Raw genomic sequence first — 8,217 nt, 5'->3', positions numbered from 1 at the left:
TCCCCACCAGGATTTCAGCACTTCCTCTTTGTTACGTTCCCCTTACCTTATGTTTTCTTTAGGTCTTCAGCTTTAATTGGCCGTTCCTGCCCAGGTGACAGAATGGTTATGTATTGGGCTGCGAACCGCAAAGTCAGCAGTTTAGAACTACCAGCCAAGCCAGAGGAGAAACAGGAGACTACCTCCTCCACTAAAGGGTTACAGTCTCAGACACCCACCTGAGCAGTTCTACTCTGCCCTGTAGTAGTAGGAGGAGACAGCATAGCAGTGTGTTTTTGAGTCTGGTGTTGTCCGGCTTCAGCTGATCCAGCTAGCTAGCCTTCTGGGTTCTCTCTTCTACCAGGCCTCTGTATGCACCCGAAGCATCCTGGCATTAACTCTAGAATTCTTTCTGGCTTGCTCTAATTTTGCTCTCTCTCATCCACCAAATATAAACACTCAGATTTTCCTTTTCCATCTGTGACTATTTGGATTTTAATGCTGCTTAATTTTTTATTCCTCACGTGATTTTGGTAATCTAGCTACTATTATGAATTTCTGTGAATTGAATGTTTACAGATAATGTTTTTACTTATTATCGGGCTACTCTACAGAATCAGATAACCCCCAAGAGGAGTTAATAAAACATAGACACTATTTTGCTTCCAAACTTTCCATTTGACTTCAGTGATTTGGATAATAGCACAAGTAGGGGAAAAAAAAAAAGACTGTTTCCTACCTCTTTCATTATCGACATTAAGCGAGGATGGCCTGATATTGTTGATATTTTTGTGGTTATAGTGTTCACAATGACTAAAGATAGGCTGACATATTGAAACAGCAAGTAGAAATGCAATTATAGCATAGCAACAAATGACCAATTTCTGTTGCAGGCATTTAGAAAGTGAAATCAGAATGTGCCTAAGTGAGAATCCATTTTTCTCTTAATCAAACATGGTTACATTGCTTCGAATGATAAATAGTTAGTCACATATAAATACATATGTATAATAGTTTATTCTTAGCTAAATTATACTTAAATATTGATTTAATTCAAATATATTAGTTATATTTTAAATCCTATTCCAGGTCCTTAATAGGAGCTTTAACACATCTGTTTCTGATTTTATCAACAAAGCATGCAAATCTTTCTGGAAAAACAAATTTATATTTTACAAATAGGCCACTAGAACAAGATATGGAGACTGGAAACAAATCACATATATGATAGCCTGGTTTATGTTAAAACTGTCAGTGAAATGCTTCAGAGAATATAGATATTTTTTAATGACACTGCATCATAAATCATAACCCCAACATCTCACCGTGCACAAAAGTCAATTGCAGCTATATTGTAGGTCAAAAGGTAAAAATAAAAGAATTATTTGAAAATAAAAAAATTAAATTAAAGAAGATACCATAGTTAAATATCTTAGTGATATCGGGATAAGCATAAAGTACTTAAATAGGACACTATTTATCCACTATTAACTTGTATCCAAAAGATAATACTATGACCTATAAATCAATTAAGCCTAGTAAAAAGGGTATTCTATTAGCCAAAAGGCCAAACTAATATTTTCAAAGAAAGAATATCCAAATGTTCAATTAGTATATACCCAATACTGTTACTCATTAGGAAAACACACATAATTTCACCACCACTAGACTGGCTTAAAACAACACCCAATTTACCAAAGATTAAGAAATGATATAGAGTAATCTGAATGACATTATACTCTGCTTATAGGAGTGTATATTAATGCAATAGTAAACTCTTTGCCAGAATGCAGTAATGTAGAATGTAATACCCAAATAAATCAAAAAGCATTGCTACTAGGGTTCCCATTCCAGTTTATTCCAGACAAACTGTGGATGAAAATGTCTCTGTGATCAGTAGGTGGCTGCAGCCAAGTTGTCTCAGAAATACACGTGTCTTCCTGGAGGTGCTCTCTGAAGGAAGGTCAATCAAAGCAGTCCCTTCCAAGAGAAGCTGCTAGGTAGCAAAGCAGAGCAGTCAGCTCAGAAGGTCACAGTGACCGTTTTTGAAGATTCCAAAGAGGTCATCATGATAGATTCATTAATGGCCCATGATCTGATCACAGAGGCTGATTTTGAAGAATTTCACAGAGGATTGAAACTACACAGTTGAGAAAAAACTAGGAAGTTTGCACTGAGCATTTTTTTTCTTTCATCAAGACAATCAACCTGCTCATTCTTTGAGGACAGCAAAGGCCGTCCTGTGACAATTCCATTGGCTAGTCATCTCCCATCTACTACACCCTTGACTTTGCCCTTTCTAACGACGTTTTGTTCAGGGTATTCAAAGAACATTTTTCCCCTCAAAACCAGGTTCTGAAGAACTAATCCATTCAATCACATCAAGGAGATCAAAGAACATTTTAAAGGAACATAATTTGAGAACCTCTAGGATACCGAGCCTGTCATGTTGACATTGTATAAATCCAGGAGGGCAGAATTCTTTGGGAAAGAGTTAAGAGAGAAAGTAATACCACCCTCAAATATATAAACCTGTACAGACAATATACTGACAAATAATAATTGCACATTGTTATTTTTGAGTTTCATAAAGGATTCTATGATTTTATGGCAATACTTTTTTACTGGCTCTCATACATACTTACTTCATGACCCAGCAAATCTATACAGAGAAACAACCTGTATATTTGTATCTATAGACATGACATAAGTGTTCGCATGTACTAAAAATATCCCAAACTGGAAATAACCCAAATCTCCATCTACAGAAAAACTAAGAAATGCATTTCTGCATAGTCATACAATGAAAGACAGCAACAAAAAACAACACACATGAGTGAATCTCACATGTGAAACGTTGAGTGAAATAAGTCAGATACAAGAATATATACTGTATGGTGTTATTTATAGAAAGTTTCATGTGAATTAAGTCAAACTGTGATCATCAGTTTGATGATCCATATGATCATGTCCATATGTGAATTAAGTCAAACTGTGATCCATGGATCACCAAATCTTTCTGGATCTCTGTATCTTGTTATGATTATAATTCTATAATCATATAGAATTATGATTATAGAAAAACACTATAACCACAAAAATATCAACAATATCAGGCCATCCTCGCTTAATGTCGATAATGAAAGAGGTAGGAAACCGTCTTTTTTTTTTTTTGACATATGAGGATCCATATGTCAGCCTATCTTTAGTCATTGTGAATGCTATAACCACAAAAATATCAACAATATCAGGCCATCCTTGCTTAATGTCGATAATGAAAGAGGTAGGAAACAGTCTTTTTTTTTTTTCCCTACTTGTGCTATTATCCAAATCACTGAAGTCAAATGGAAAGTTTGGAGGCAAAATAGTGTCTATGTTTTATTAACTCCTCTTGGGGGTTATCTGATTCTGTAGAGTAACCCGATAATAAGTAAAAACATTATCTGGATCACAAATACCTGTGATCATCAGGACCATGGTCACAAGGTATTTCATGACTGAACAGGACCATGAAGGATGTTTCTGGTGTTCCGGTCCTTATCTTTTAGGGTGTAACAAAGATGATTGCTAAATATTTATATTTTATAAGTCTAAAGTGAGCTAAATTTTGAAAAGCAATTCATGTGTGTCACTAGAAGGATCCCCTTTCTCGGCTGGAGGTACAACCAAAAATTATTTCTATAAAGGTGCCATCCTGCAGAATGAGAGACTCTGTAAGTACACATGCTAACTCTGTTACTACATTCTATTTGACAGACATCTCTGTCTCTCTCTTTCTCACTCTCATAAACTCAAATCCAACTGTTGGAAGCCCTATAAGACAGAATAGAGTTGTTCCTGTTGGTTTCCGGGGTTGTAAATCTTAAAAGGAGTTTGATTTTTGGAGGGTCCATAACCCAGCGGTTCTGAAGTCAGAGTCCATGCTATTACCCCCCTGAGGAGTCCCTGTGAGTCCAGGGAGGACGAGCTGGGTAACATTCAGTCTCAAAATTCTAGCAGCATGTGAACAAATGTTATGTCTTACTCCTGGGATATTTCCATGGTGGGTCAGCTGTGGACCCTGTTTAATGCACTTACTCAGGCACCCAGGTGGTAGACGCTTCATCTTGCCACCTGCTTGGATGATCATCAAGACAAGGAGAAGAAAATGTGAGAAACTTACTGTCTCTCAAATCTTCTGCCAGGCTGTTGCAGGTTATTCCAGTTCTACAATGAGAGCCAAAGCAGACTAGAGGGGCATGATGAAAGATGTGTGAGAGGGAATTATAATCATAACAAGATGCAGAGATCCAGAAAGATTTGGTAAACAGCATTAAAAATCACTCCAGATCCTAAGAATAGGATTTGCTTTAATCTATGAAAGCCCTAAGTAGTGTAACGTCCATATAATTATGAAAGGTTTTATATTTTAAGAAAACATGTTTCTTTCTAATGTATGTACCATATATACTCAAGTATAAGCCGGCCCAAATATCAGCCGAGGCACCTAAAAAATGCCTTAGAAATGTGCTGAAAAACTCGGCTTATCCATGAATACATACAGTATATGTGGATTTCCACATTGGGTCAACATTAGTCATATTCACATTTAAAACAATTCTTTTTCACAGGACTTATTTATCAAATTCCTTTATCATTTAACTCTGTTTTGTAATCTATATAATCAATATTCATTCAGATTACATTAATAGATTTCAATTATTATTTTTAAATTGCATAATTGAATGTTATAGAAAAGACAGTCTTTATGTTCCTATTGGACTTAAACATATGAAGAAATTATATCACTTGATAACTAAAACTGTATTCAAAATAAGTGTGTCAAACCGTTTTGCAATTAAATAAGCATGTACTTTTTTACACCAGGGTTTTTCAGTAGATTTATGTTAATCATTCCATTATTTTAACTAGACATGATTCAATATTTCCTAAGTTCAATATGTAATTTAGAATAATATCTCATGGGAAAAATGAATAATTTATGGAGAAGCCAAAATAAATAGTCTTTACAATATTGCTACTCTGGATATTTGAGGAAAATATGTGGAAACCTATTGAGAAGATGTACATATGCATTAAAATGTACAACGTTAGTGTAATGCAGATGTAAAACCAAGGCTCAGGTACAATGCCGAGCACTTGTTTTGGAAAGGAAGTTGGATGCCGTCACAGTGATCCACTGGGGAGATGTACTCTCTTTTGGTTGCCAGCTGTGATGCTTTCTTAGGCAACTGAGGATGGAATGAGTGAGTAAAGGAAGACATGAGAGTCCACAGTTGCCGGACAAAAGCACGAATCTTTTGGAAGCTTTATTTGTGTTTTAGTTCAAAAGAAAGGCAACGAACATAACAGGTTCCCAGTAGCAATAGTTTTATATTGTTGTCAGGTGCCAGTGAGTCGGGTCCAATCCACAGTGACCCGACCTTTCCACACCAGAACGAACTCCTTCCCAGTCCTGCACCATCCTCACGGTTATTTCTGTGCTTGGTCTCGTTGTTACAGCCTCTGTGTCAGTCCATCGCCTCAAGGGCCTTCCACTCTTTTGCTGCCCCTCTTCTTTCCCAAGCATCATATCTTTCTTCCTGGATTTCCCTCTTTTGACAACCCATCCAAATTATGTATGATGAAGTCTTGCCATCCTGGCCTCTTAGGACCATGCTGGCCATACTTCTTCCAGACAATCAGTTTATCCTTTTACCAGTCCCAGGTACTTTCAATATTCTTTGCCAGCGCCATAATTCAAAGGCATAAATTCTTCCATCATCTTTACTAAGTGTCCAACTTTCACATGCATACGAAGCTATTGAAAACACCATGGCTTGGGTCAGGTGTACCCTAGCCTTTAAATAACATCCTTTTATAGTACTAAGAATATCACTAGAAATCTGGTGGCATAGCGGGTTACAAGTTGGACTGCTAACCACTAGTCAGCAGTTCAAATTCACCAGCTGCTCTGCAGGAGAAAGATGAGGCTTTCTACTCCCACAAAACGTTATAGTCTTGGAAACCCACAGGGGCAGTTCCACCCTCTCTCATCGGATGGCTGTGAGTCGGACTGGACTGGATGTCAGTGCGTGAGAAGGATATCGCAGACAATGGAAAAAGAAGATTGAGGAAGAATTGATATATTCAAAATGTGATCATGATAAAAGAATGTGCTCCTAGAAGCAAGGATGCAATGCTTTGACCTATTTAAGTTAGATACATTGTCCTCAGGAAAAACCAACCTATAGACAAGAACATCACGTTTGATATGGAAAGCAAAAATGAGGAGAACTCTCAGTGAGATAGATTCACACAGTAGCCACAATAACCGATCAAACATGCCAATGAGCATGAAGATGACACAGGACCCCACAGCATTTTGTTACAGACGTGCGTGTTAGGTGCTGTGAAATTCCTTCCAGTTCATCGTGCGTCTATGTGCAGTAGAACAAAGCATTACCTGGTCCTGCTGTCCTCACCATTGTTTGTATATTTGAGCCCATTGTTGTGGCCATTGTGTCAACCCATATCCTCAAGGACCTTCCTCTTTTTCACTGGCCCCCCTCTTTATCAAGCATCAGGTCCTTTTCAAGGGACCAGTCTCTTGACAACATGTCCAAAGTATGTGAGACCCAATCTAACCATCCTTGCCTCTAAGGAGCAGTCTGATGGTACTTCTTCCAAGACAAATTCATTTGTTCTTTCGGCAGGCCATAGTACTTTCAGATACATCACCAGCACCATCATCCAAAAGCATCCGTTTTTCTTCAGTCTCCTTTATCCAATGTCCAACTTTCATCTGCGTTTGAAGCCATTGAAATGATGGCTTGGGACAGGTTAACTTAAGTCATCAGAGCCACATCCTTGCTTTTCAGTACTTTAAAGAGGCCTTGTGTAACCCAGTGCATGTGCCCTTTAATCTCTTAGCTGATGCTTCCATGAGTATTCATTGTGGATGCACGCATGACAAAACCAATGAAAACTTCAATTTTTCTCTGCTTATCCTCATGTTACCTATTCATCCAGGTGTGAGGAGTTCGCTCTTCTCTACATTGAGTTGCATTCTAGACAGGAGGCTGAAATCTCTGATCTTCATCAGCAAGTGCTCCAAGGCCTCCGTATTTTCAGCATACAAGGTTGTGTCATCTGCATATCAAAGGTGGTTAATAGCCTTTCTCCAATTCTGATGTCACACTCTTCTTCAGATCACCCAATTTCTCTGATTATTTTCCCAGCATACAGATCGAATAATATGGTGAAACCTTAAGCCCTTATGCACACCTTTCTTGATTTTCTACCATGCAGTATTCCCTTGTTTCATTTGCACAACTGTCTCTAGATCCATGTACAGGTTCCAAATGAGCACAATGAAATCTTCTGGAATTCCCAGTCTTCTCAAACCTATTTATAGTTTGTTATGATCCATAAAGTTGAATGATTTCCATAGTCAACAATACAGAAGTAAATATCTTTCTGTGATTATCTGCTTTCAGCCAAACTCCATCTGACAATGAATCCCTTGTTCCACATCCTCTTCTGATTGCAGCCTGAATTTCTGGAAGTTCCCTGCCAATGTACACTGCAACCATTGGGGGAATGATCTTCAGCAAAATTTTACTTAGGTGTCAGTGTGTTAATTTTCCATAAGTACTACACATACCCAAATACAGTTTGAATTGCCTCGATGTGTCCGTAAATGTATAAACAAACCCTCTAATGCGAACTCATAGTGACCCTATCAAACGGGGTAGAACTGACCCTTTGAGTTTCCCAGCCAGTAACTGCTGGATTAGAAAGCCTCCGCTTTCTCCCACAGAGCTGGCTAGTGGTTTTGAATTGTTCATCTTGCAGGCTGCAATCCAATACTTAACCACTGTGCCATCAGGACTTCTACCTTGTAGGTGAGGAGCCCTGATAGTGTAATGGATTCTGAGTTGGGCTACTAACCACAAGTTCAGTAGTTCAAAACCACCAACCAGTCCACAGGAGAAAGAAAGGGTTTTATAGTCCCATAAATATTTACTGTGTCGGGAAACAGGGCAATTCTACCCACTCTTATAGGGTCATTGAGTCGAAATCGATGTGATGACAATGAAGTTTGTTTTTCTGTTTATCATTAAGGAGTGTATTGATTGTCTGGAGGAAATCCCAGTCTCACTATGATATTAGAATAAGTCACTGATATAATTAGGCAAAGATGCAAAAGTGTTTTAGAAGTCAGACAGCCTCAGAGGCATCCAATGTTTGTTAAAC

General features: G+C 38.0%; 1 protein-coding gene across 1 annotated transcript in view; it reads left to right on the top strand.

Moving 5' to 3' along the window:
• KCNH8 (potassium voltage-gated channel subfamily H member 8) overlaps positions 1 to 8,217 on the top strand; it is a 420,233-nt gene that overhangs the window by 254,445 nt on the left and 157,571 nt on the right. The gene's annotated exons all lie outside the window — the stretch shown is intronic.

This window comes from Echinops telfairi, unplaced genomic scaffold (assembly GCF_000313985.2).
Source record: "Echinops telfairi isolate 266 unplaced genomic scaffold, ASM31398v2 ScPeMD7_7420;HRSCAF=8458, whole genome shotgun sequence".
NCBI classification, from domain to species: domain Eukaryota; kingdom Metazoa; phylum Chordata; class Mammalia; order Afrosoricida; family Tenrecidae; genus Echinops; species Echinops telfairi.
This window is presented reverse-complemented; position numbering and strand designations above follow the sequence as displayed.